This window comes from Bubalus kerabau, chromosome 13 (genome assembly GCF_029407905.1).
Source record: "Bubalus kerabau isolate K-KA32 ecotype Philippines breed swamp buffalo chromosome 13, PCC_UOA_SB_1v2, whole genome shotgun sequence".
NCBI classification, from domain to species: Eukaryota; Metazoa; Chordata; class Mammalia; order Artiodactyla; family Bovidae; genus Bubalus; species Bubalus kerabau.
The window spans coordinates 60,011,448-60,022,777 of NC_073636.1; the positions used below are offsets into that span (position 1 = coordinate 60,011,448).

Here is an 11,330-nt window from a genome sequence, read left to right on the forward strand (position 1 = left end):
ATATGTATTTATTTACCATCCACAGTATGGTAATTACAGGAAAAAAGTCCTTTTCACTGGGGACATTTGGGATCAGCCCAGCATATATACCACACCTGAGAGAGCCCAATGCATGGACCCGGTTTCCCCCATTTCCTGGGTCTTACTGGACTGTGGACAATGGATAATTCAGAGCCATTTTAGGTGCAAATACAATGAATACTCTGTTATCCACCAGTTCTCAGGGATCTATAGGGAGGCCCCCAGTGAACAGTGCGGGGATGATCTCTTCTGCTGCAGAGTGCCCTCTTCCTGCCCTGGTGGGTCTCAGGAAGAGAAAAGATGCCTTGCTCACAGTCACACCCTTTCTGGAACACTGACAAGGTAGCAGGCTGGTCACTTGCATGCCAGGGACAAATGGGAGGACCCACTGTGCTCCCTGAAATTCTGGGCATTGCCGTATAGTCACGCATGACACTAACCTCGATTTGGCTCCCATGGGGCTCCTGATCTACGAGAGGAGATGGATGTAATTTTAAAAGCAGACAGATATACCATCACAAAGTGTGGCACTGGGTTGGACTTGGGGTGGGGCAGTACTCCAGGCAGAAGGAGCAGCACTTGACTGCACCTCGCTGTTGTTGGTCAGTCGCCAAGTCATGTCCGACTCTTTGCAACCCTATGGACTGCTGCACGCCAGGCCTCCCTGTCTTTCACCATCTCCTGGAATTTGCCTAAGTTCATGTCCGTTGAGTTGGTGATGCCATCCAACCATCTCATCCTCTGTCCTCCCCTTCTCCTGCCTTCCATCTTTTGCAGCATCAGGGCCTTTTCCAATGAGTCGGCTGTTCGCATCAGGTGGCCAAAGTATTGGAGCTTCAGCTTCTCTAAAGTGACGAGTTCTGCCCACTCGGCCGAATGGTCTGGAGCTGTCAGCTACGCTCTCTGAACCTCCCCCTTTCACCTACAGGGTAGAAATAACAACCATAGCTTCACTGTATTGAATGGTCCCCACATAGTTTATCATCTGGATGCTTTTGAGAATAATAAAAGGACACTTTTAACAATGAAGCTGGGAGAGCAGGCATGACCCGGGTCTACTGTGGGTGAACAAAGATGCTTGGCCCTGCTCCTGTGGGCACACGGGGTGTACCGGCTGGAGCTACTGCGTACACACCCTCCCTGTCGGAGTAGGAAGCATCATCCTGATTTTACAGATGAAGAAACTGCCCATTAGCACCAGGGAAGTAGGTGCAGCAACCAGAATTTTTATGCAGGATTTTTGATTCCCAAACCCAAGAAGGGGATTATTATGCTTTCCTGAGATTAGGTTGAAAGATTTGCATGTATAGTTGTCATTGCCAAAATGTATTCAAGTTGTCTGGCTATAGGAGGACAGCTTTGATAAATGGCAACTATTATTCTTGTAATTAGTGAGAACAAAAACTCGAATCATCCCAGTGTTAAGCAATACTGGGATCAGGTAAAAATCACTTTCTGTCTGCTCCAAGACATATCTGCTTCTGGAAGATAAGATTATGCTTCAGCTCTACTTTCAAAACTCCACTACTTGGGCCCACCATTCCAAAGCTGCTGTGTCAGAAACAACCCAATTCCAGCCAGCCCCTTGCCTTGCGAAACTGCTGTAAACTCCCCCAACCAGGGCCCTAAAACCCTATAAATACCATTCCCTAATTTTCCTAATTCTCGAGACTCTGTTGAAGTGGTGTCCTTTATTGCAGGAGGACTAATAAACCCAGCTTTGCTTGATCGACAGGTTTTTCCAGCAGAGTTAAGGTCTAGGAAGGCATTAAAAATGCTTTTTTGCTATTATTCTACAAAATGGAGTACATCAAGGCTGTATATTGTCACCTTGCTTATTTAATTTACATGCGGAGTACATCACGAGAAATGCTAGGCTGGCTGAAGCACAAGTTGAACTCAAGATTGCTGGGATGAATATCAATAACCTCAGATATGCAGATGACACCACCCTTATGGCAGAAAGTGAGAAAGAACTAAAGAGCCTCTTGATGAAAGTAAAAGAGGAGAGTGAAAAAGTTGGCTTAAAGCTCAACATTCAGAAAATGAAGATCATGGCATCTGGTACCATCACTTTGTGGAAAATAGATGGGGAAACAGTGGAAACAGTGGTTGACTTTATTTTTCTGGGCTCCAAAATCACTGCAGATGGTGACTGCAGCCATGAAATTAAAAGACGCTTACTCCTTGGAAGAAAAGTTATGACCTAGATAGCATATTCAAAAGCAGAGACATTATTTTGCCAACAAAGGTCAGTCTAGTCAAGGCTATGGTTTTTCCAGTGGTCATGTATGGATGTGAGAGTTGGACTGTAACGAAAGCTGAGCGCCGAAGAATTGATGCTTTTGAACTGTGGTGTTGGAGAAGACTCTTGAGAGTCCCTTGGACTGCAAGGAGATCCAACCAGTCCATTCTAAAGGAGATCAATCCTGGGTGTTCATTGGAGGGACTGACACTGAAGCTGAAACTCCAATACTTTGGCCAACTGATGTGAAGAGCTGACTCGTTTGAAAAGACCCTGATGCTGGGAAAGATTGAGGGCAGGAGGAGAAGGGGACAACAGAGGATGAGATGGTTGGATGGCATCACTGACACAATGGACATAGGTTTGGGTGAACTCCGGGAGTTAGTGATGGACAGGGAGGCCTGATGTGCTGCGGTTCATGGGGTCGCAAAGAATTGGACACTACTGAGCGACTGAACTGAACTGAACAAAATGGAAACAACCAAGTGTGCTAGACACAATGCTGCTGCTGCTAAGTCGCTTCAGTTGTGTCCGACTCCGTGCGACCCCAGAGACGGCAGCCCACCAGGCTTCCCTGTCCCTGGGATTCTCCAGGCAAGAGCACTGGAGTGGGTTGCCATTTCCTTCTCCAATACGTGAAAGTGAAAAGTGAAAGTGAAGTCGCTCAGTTGTGTCCGACTCTAGCAACCCCACAGACTGCAGCCCACCAGACTCCTCCATCCATGGGATTTTCCAGGCAAAAGTACTGGAGTGGGATGCCATTGCCTTCTCCGGCTAGACACAATAGTGGTCTCCAAAAGCTACACACATGCATACGACCAGAATCTGGGAGTAGGACACCTTACTCGGCAAGAGGGGCTTTGCAGACATGATGAAGTATCTCGAAATGGGGAATTATCCTGGATTGTCTGGGTGGACCCAGCATTATCACAAAGATCCTTACCAGACGGGACAGGAGATCAGAGGTAGACATGTAATGATGGAGGCAGAGGCTGGAATGATGGCTTTAAAACCTTCCTGGATCAAGGAAGGCAGGTAGTCTCTACAAGCCGGAAAGGGCAAAAGAATGGATTTTCCACTTAAAACCTCAAGAAGAAACACAGCTCTGCCAACCCATTTTAGACTTTTGCCCTCCAGAACTGTAAGACAATAAAAATGTGTTGTTTTAGGTTACTGAGTTTATGGTAATTTGTTACAGGAGTCATGAGAAACAAACAAGCCAAACATTCAAGAGAGAGAAGCTATGTGATAATTGTCAACAGAGAAAAGCAGAGAAGCTAGAATACAGGCTACAGCTAAACTCCCTGGGCTTCATATCCCTCCCCTGCCTCTTCCAGGCTGGGCCAGGTGAGTGAGTTACTAAGTAACTCTCTGAGCTTTATTTAGTCTTTGCAGAACAAAGATGATACAAGTAACAGCCTGGGAAAGCGACTGTGCTGATAAAAGAAAAGCTATTGTGGGATGAACCTGGCACAGGGCTGGGGTTAATGCATCTCAGCACTGAGGTCAGAAATGGAGGAACTGGGGAATTGCTCCTCATTTGTTTTCTCAGGATGGAGCAGAGCCAAGAGCAGGAGTTACTGGGATAACCAGGAGAATCTCAGCCAGGCTACTACCGCCAGTCCTCAGTATCCTTCCCACGCTTCATTTCATAATTCACACGGCCAGTTGTATATCTTGCAAAAATGATTTCCAAGGATACGTTGCAGGTTCGTCTGTGATCTGGCAGGCCTTGAGGGAGCTGAAGACCCTTGGGCCTGACCTTCCTCCCCCAGGGTCACTGTTTCCTCTCAGGCTCCGGACGTGCCTCTTGTTTGGTTTAGATATCAATGCTGCTTTCCAAAACGGTGATAGGCGCCACCTTCCCAGATACCATGGAGGTAGATACTACAGTGTGAGTGCCACCAAGTTGGTGCCCATCCCTGGAGCCACACCAGCCCACAGGGGCCAGTAGGGGATGGAAGAGCCCTTTCAGACCCAGGAGGTTCCACCCTGCCAAGGCAGTCAGGGTCAGGAGTCCCCAGAAGTTTAGGGAGAAGATGCGAACATTCCCATTGCTGGTCTCCAGGCTCACCCCTCCACTGGGCTCTCCTTCCCTAACTCTGCTGGGAACCCTAACTCTGACATCTGCCTCAGGCCTAAGATCCGGTGGGGGAAGGCATGGGAGATTACTGGCTGTTATTTCAATGTTGTCAAACACATTTTCCTTTTAGTTTTATTAAGACATATTTGACATTTTCAAATATTTTTGAAATAAGGCTAATCATTTTTAGCATTATTCCAAAAAAAAAGGTGTTTTTTTCTGTAAACAAAACACTTTGTTTTATGAAACAAATACTATGATTCTAATCCACAGATAAAAAATTCAATAGCTTCAAAGATTTAAAAATTTAAATAGGGGACACCTAAATATACACATTGGAGAAGGCAATGGCAACCCACTACAGTACTCTTGCCTAGAAAATCCCATGGACGGAGGAACCTGGTAGGCTACAGTCCAATGTATGGTTTTTGCCATACATTGACATGAACCAGCCATGGGTTTACATGGTTCCCCATCCTGAGCCCCCCTCCTACCTCACTCCCCATCCCATCCCTCTGGGTCATCCCAGTGCACCAGCCCTGAGCACCCTGTCTCATGCATCAAACCTGGACTGGCGATCTGTTTCACATATGATAATAGACATGTTTCAATGCTGTTCTCTCACATCATCCCACCCTTGCCTTCTCCCACAGAGTCCAAAAGACTGTTCTATACATCTGTGTCTCTTTTGCTGTCTCACATATACGGTTATCTAAATTCCATATATATGCGTTAGTATACTGTATTGGTGTTTTCCTTTCTGGCTCACTTCACTCTGTATAATAGGCTCCAGTTTCATCCACCTCATTAGAATTGATTCAAATGGATTATTTTTAATGGCTGAGTAATATTCCATTGTGTATATGTACCACAGCTTTCTTACGCATTCGTCTACTGATGGACACCTAGGTTGCTTCCATGTCCTGGCTATTATAAACAGTGAAAGCAGAAATTTAAAATGGGAAAGTCTAACTTGAGCCTTAAGCATGCCATCTTTGGGGGTCAGCTCCCCAGGTGGGCGGCTGGAAATGCAGATCCCTGTGGGAATGAACAATGGACCTCTGAGAAGTCTCTTCCATCTTCTTGCTGGGAATTAACCCAGTTGCCTTATAATCAGCTGTCTTCCAAAACTCTGGAATTCAAGTGTTCTCAATGTCATTCTCCATTGTTAATATGCATCAGAGTCCCTGAAGGGATTGTTAAATGGTAGATTGCTGGGCATAACCCTCTAGTTTTTCTCTGATTCCGGGCTTCCTTGGTAGCTCAGCTGGTAAAGAATCCACCTGCAATGCAGGAGATCCTAGTTCGATTCCTGAGTCGGGAAGATCCCCTGGAGAAGGGATAGGCTTTCCTGGTGGCTCAGATAGTAAAGAATCCACCTTCGATGCAGGAGACCTGGGTTTGATCCCTGGGTTGGAAAGATCCCCTGGAGGAGGGCATGGCAACCCACTCCAGTATTCTTGCCTGGAGAATCTCCATGGGCAGAGAAGCCTGGTGGGGTACAGTCCATGGGATCACAAAGAGTTGGACATGACTGAGCAACTAAGCACAGTTCTGATTCTGATTCAGTTAGTCTTGGTGGAAGGAGGGTTGGGCAGGAGTTTGGTGGTGCTGATTCTGCTGGTCTGGGACCACACTTTGAGGACCACTGGTCTAGAACTGGAGATCTGAGGGCTTGGGGCACTGTGCCTGACATAGTCATCACAAGCCAGCCAACCTTGGGTGCTCAGGTTAATATTCAATTGACGATCTTAAAAGCCCACTGTGTGAGGGTCTCTGCTGAAGACCAAGGGCCCTGCTGCTGAACCCCTGGAGGAAAATCAAGGATGTTCCTGGCCTCTGGGAAGTCAGGGTCCAATAGCACCTATAAGAAAAGGAACCCATACTTGAGCCCAACATAGGCAGTGGGAGCTGCCCCCACACTGAGTAAGGTGGACCAGGGGGAGGGAAGGGGAAGTGAATGCTAGCAGGTAACCGACCAGGTATATGACCTGCAGAAGCGCCTGGTGACCATGGTCCAACAGTGTGAACATAAAAAACTATAAGGGTGCTGCTGTCTGCCAAGCCTTGAACCAGAATCTCTAGATTCATCTTAACCACAAACCCACAGGGAAATGAAGTCCAGTTAAGGCAATTTAACTGGTTACCAAGCTGACACGATCATGATATCTTCCCATTGACTTAAGCCTAAATTTATGCCCTCTGGTCAAGTTTTACACTTTCTTTATAAAGATTTTATACATCTTTTGTTAGATTTAGCTTGAGTATACTTTTTGTTAAAAGTTTTGCCAATCATCCTAGTAATACTCCCTTTATATTAAAAGGATCTAATCTCTAGGGAATGGTCATCATTTGCTTGAGATATGATAATGGTATTTAGACATATATATTTGACAGACAGCAATGCGTGGATGCATATTCATGTAAAGTTTATGTGGCAAAATCTTAATATAGTCTATCAGTTTTTCACCTTTTCTATATGTTTGAAATCTTCAAAATAAAAAATAGAAAAAATTAAAAAAAGAATCCAATCTCAGTCACACTTTGCCATAGTTGTCTCGTCTTTTCTATCTTTTCCATTCGGAGAGTTTCCTCCGTCTTTTCTCAGCTCTCATGACCTTGACGTCTTTGAAGATTACAGGACGAGTGTTTGCTGGATGAGGCGTCCCACGTGGTGCTAGTGGTGAAGAACCCGCCTGCCAATGCAGGAGACGCAGGAGACGGAGGGTTTGAACCCTGGGTCAGGAAGATCCCTGGAGGAGGAAATGGCAGCCCACTCCCATATTCTTGCCTGGAGAATTCAAAGGACAGAGGAGGCTGGCAGGCTACAGTTCCTTGGGGTCACAAGAGTTGGACACAAGTGAGTGCGTACACACTGTGTTTCCTGGGATGAGACTCCAGTTACATGTCTGCCTGGAATTTCACAGAAGGGATGTTTTGTTCTTCTTGTCTCCTGTCAGGTAGCACATGATTTCAACTTGTCCTGTGACTGCTGATGTGAGCACTGATCTCTAGATTAAGGTGTTTTGGTCAAGTTTCTCCACAGTAATGTTACTTCTCCTTGTCTGTATTTAATAAGTGTTTCAAGGTGAGATATTTAATTTTCCATCGCTGTTCTACTTTCACTCACTAATTTTAGCCTCCAAGGATGTTTCTTGTCTGAAGTATTCTTATGATGACTGCCAAAGAGTAATTTTCTAATTCCATCCTTCTCTTTACATTTAATTAGCTTGCATTGCAGTGTTAAGAAGCGCTTCTTTTTTCCTCATTTACTCATTCATTTTAAAATTTATGTCAGTGTGAACTCAAGGATTCCTATTTTATTCAGTGGATTTTTTGTGAGTTTCTTTTGTTTGTGTGGCTTTGCTGCTTGCGGGATCTTAGTTCCCCGCCCCTCCCCAGGAATCAAACCCACGCCTCCTGCAGTGGAACTGCAGTCTTAACCTTTGGACTGCCAGGGAAGTCCCCAGAGGGTGCATTTTAAAGTGATATCTAGTTTATGGGGTGGCAAAAAGTACAGTTTTGATATTGGCTCTACAAAGACCTTCAACTGGACCCCAGAAACGTGCAACCAGTCTAATACAGACACGAGGCACTGTGCGAGATAAAAGACGATCCCCACTTCCAAAGAGTGGGGTGGGAAAGGGAGCACCTGAATTCATCGTCTTTCACCCGCTCGTTTGTTCATCCATTGGTCCGTCTGCGATCTGTGAAAGGGCTCCGGCTTATTCCGATCCCCAGTTTTCGTTAGAAATGCTCCGAAAGAAACTCAGGAACAACAGCAAAGCCAGACTGGGACTTTCCTGTCCACGGCATTGAGGACACTCTGGCAAGGATGACCCAAGGCTGCCAGCGGATGCCAGGTATATGGCATCCGGACACTCCAGAAGGGTCAACCCACGAAGCAGCTCAGGTGTGGGATCTGATGGCTCCTTTTGGGGGTTCAGGTCGGAGGAGTCTCAGATGGCATCTGCCCCTCCCCGCCGCCAGAACTCCTGGGGCAGATTTTGTTCTTCATGAGAGACGATGGGGTGCCATCGCCCTCAGCAAGCTGGGGTATTTCCAGCAGGGATGTTCCTGCCCCTCTTCCCACGGGTGTCTGTTACAGGGTGGGAAGAACCCCTGGAGGCATTCACGCTTCCCTCCTTCCCCTCCCTGGAGGCTTCATTCATCTGGGTTCTCGAGCAGGTGGGGGTGGGGAGCAGCTGAGGGCTGAGGGGACCAGTGGAAGAAGATGCCTCTATCTGGGTCCCGACTGTATGTCAGGAACTGAGGCAGGAGCTTTATGCCAGTGGCTTGGTGTCTTCTATTTCATTTTTCACAAAGCGATGAGTGGGGGGTAGTTGGTGTGCTCTGGGTGACAGAGAAGATGTAAGTAAATTTTGAGGACGGTCCTCCTAGGAGAAAATACTTCCTAATAACCTCTTCTTTTTTTTTTTTTTTTTGGCCATACCATGCAGCTTGTGAGATCTCAGTTCCACCACCAGGGATCAAACCCAGGCCACAGTAGTGAAAGCCCAGAATCCTAACCAGTAGGCCACTAAGAAACACGTTCTCCATCTCTTTATATAACACCCTGCTCCCCAAAAGCTCAAAGCTTCTGGTGACACCGTATGTGTTAGTGACTGTGAACCCAGTTCCTTGAGCTGACCAAATAGGTTCGAGTCTGGACTCTGCCAGAGAATCCCACTTGCCAAGCTGCTGGGAAGATAAAATGGGATAAAATGGAATAATAAGGCTGTGAAGTGCATAGTTCCATCATCCCTCTAAGACAACAGGTATTTGATCAGAATCAAAGGATGGCACCTGTAGCCACACAGTTTGCTGAGATGGAGCAGCTCCTGAAAAGGCGGCCTGGTGGAGTGCAAGGTCCCTCCCCTCTTTCTTCTTCCTGTGTCACAGCTTCCTCTTCTGTAAAGTGATGGGGTTTGGGACAAGATCTTCATTAAATGCCCCAAATCCCACACAGGGGGTGCTTCCCGGAGCACCCACTACCACTCCTAGGTTCCCTGGGCACCTCCTCAACCCTCACATTGAAGATGCAGCTTCTGTCCTCACTGGACCCCCTTCTGCAATGCCCTCCTCGGACCCTCTGTCTACAAGGGTCCTTGCCAGTACCCAGAGCTTTCACCTCACTGCTAAACCGAGAAGCAGCAAGGCTGAGTCCAACAGTACGAGTCTTGAAAAGTCTCGGCTTCTGCTTTCTTTTCTCCAGAGCCTCAGCTTCTTTCTCTGTGAAATAAGAAGGTCACTCCTTGTTGATTCAGTGGTAAAGAATCTGCTTGCAATGTAGAAGACCCAGGTTTGATCCCCAGGTCAGGAAGATGCCCTGGAGAAGGAAATGGTTACCCACTCCAGTATTCTTGCCTGGAGAATTCCATGGACAGAGGAGCCTGGCTGGCTACATACAGTCCTTGGGGTCGCAAGAAGTCAGACACACCTGAGCAGATGTGTGACCCCCACACCACCCCCCCACACACAGATTATGACCCCCAAATCCCTTCCAGTGCTAAACATCCAAGCCATCTAGGCCTTTTATGTCCTTGTTTTAAGCTAACACTGAAGGAAGATGCTCTTCCTGCAACCTCTGAAGGGCAATCCCCTCAACCGTACTGGAGAGTTTGCAAAAGCCAGTGACAACATTATTTGCCCTTGAGATGACAGCATTTCAGTCTCCATGATTTGGGTAAGAAACATGAATCCTCCTGGGTCGTACAACCAGGGTGGTCAAGCCAGGACTTGAACGTAGGCCTCTAGATCCCAGACAAGTCTGGTAGCACCCATTAGTGGGGTTCAAATCCTGATTCCACCCCTGCGTGGAGCAGTGGGAACGAGGACGGGAGGGTGCAGTTCCTACGTTTAACCACAAGGTGGCGAGCTGACTTCAGTCACTGCCTTTAAGGGTGGGTATTAGGGTGGGGAGGGGCTCCTTTGGGGTCACAATTGTGCAAACATCTCTTTTTTTTTTTTTCAAACATCTCTGCTTTCTCTCTCCAGTCCTGGATCTGGTTTTCCAGAGGTTTGCAGTGATCTTTAAAAAAGTAAAGCAAACAAAAAGGAAATCAGATCAGGTGACGTGTTTAATTCCCCAAGGGCTTCTCACCATGCTGAGAGTAAAATCCACAAGCCCAGGTATGTCTGGCCCCTGAGCCCTGCCCCTGCCCAGCCTGCAGCCCACCTACTTGGTGCAATGTGATGGTTCAGGCAGCTCACCTGATGCATTCAGATAAGAGCAGTGGGCCCTTGGGGAACCCCGCCATGCTGGCGTTCTATGGTTCTGTGATCTGGAGAGTGAAAGCCATGTTTGGTCTTATGGGTGTGCTGAAATTAACCGCTGGAGGCTAATAACATGACACCTGGAACTCTGGTTTGAGAGTGATTTCATTCATTCACCAGTACTGATCCAGTCTGTGTGTGTGTGTGTGTGTGTGAGTGAGCGAGCGTGTGTTCATGCTCTGCTGCTGATACTACTGCTAAGTCGCTTCAGTCATGTCCTACTCTGTGCGACCCAATGGACGGCAGCCCACCAGGCTCCCACCTCCCTCGGATTCTCCAGGCAAGAACACTGGAGTGGGTTGCCATTTCCTTCTCCAGTGCATGAAAGTGAAAAGTGAAAGTGAAATCGCTCAGTCATATCCGACTCTTCGAGACCCCATGGACTGCAGCCTACCAGGCTCCTCCATCCATGGGATTTTCCAGGCAAGAGTACTGTCCAATTCTTTGCCACCTTTTGGGCTGTAGCTCATAAAGATCCTCCGTCCAGGAGATTTTTCAGGCAAGAAATACTGGAGTGGGTTGCCATTTCCTCCTCCAGGGGATCTTCCTGACCCAGGAATCGAACCCGTGTCTTCTATGTCTTTTGCACTGCAGGCAGATGCTTTACCTACTGAGCCATTGGGGAAGTCTACTGGATCCAGCCCCTGCTAGGTCCCAAACATTTGGGACACAACTCATAAGGAAGCCAAGGGGTGTCCAAATACA

The 11,330-nt window shown here is 47.3% G+C and overlaps 1 long non-coding RNA gene across 1 annotated transcript; it reads left to right on the forward strand.

Moving 5' to 3' along the window:
• The first annotated feature begins 7,307 nt into the window (after positions 1 to 7,307).
• LOC129625026 (uncharacterized) lies at positions 7,308 to 10,587 on the forward strand. The gene is made up of 4 exons (XR_008701227.1): positions 7,308 to 7,437; positions 8,810 to 9,127; positions 9,903 to 10,035; positions 10,347 to 10,587. It is a non-coding gene; the product is annotated as an uncharacterized LOC129625026 (long non-coding RNA).
• The last annotated feature ends 743 nt before the right edge of the window (positions 10,588 to 11,330 follow it).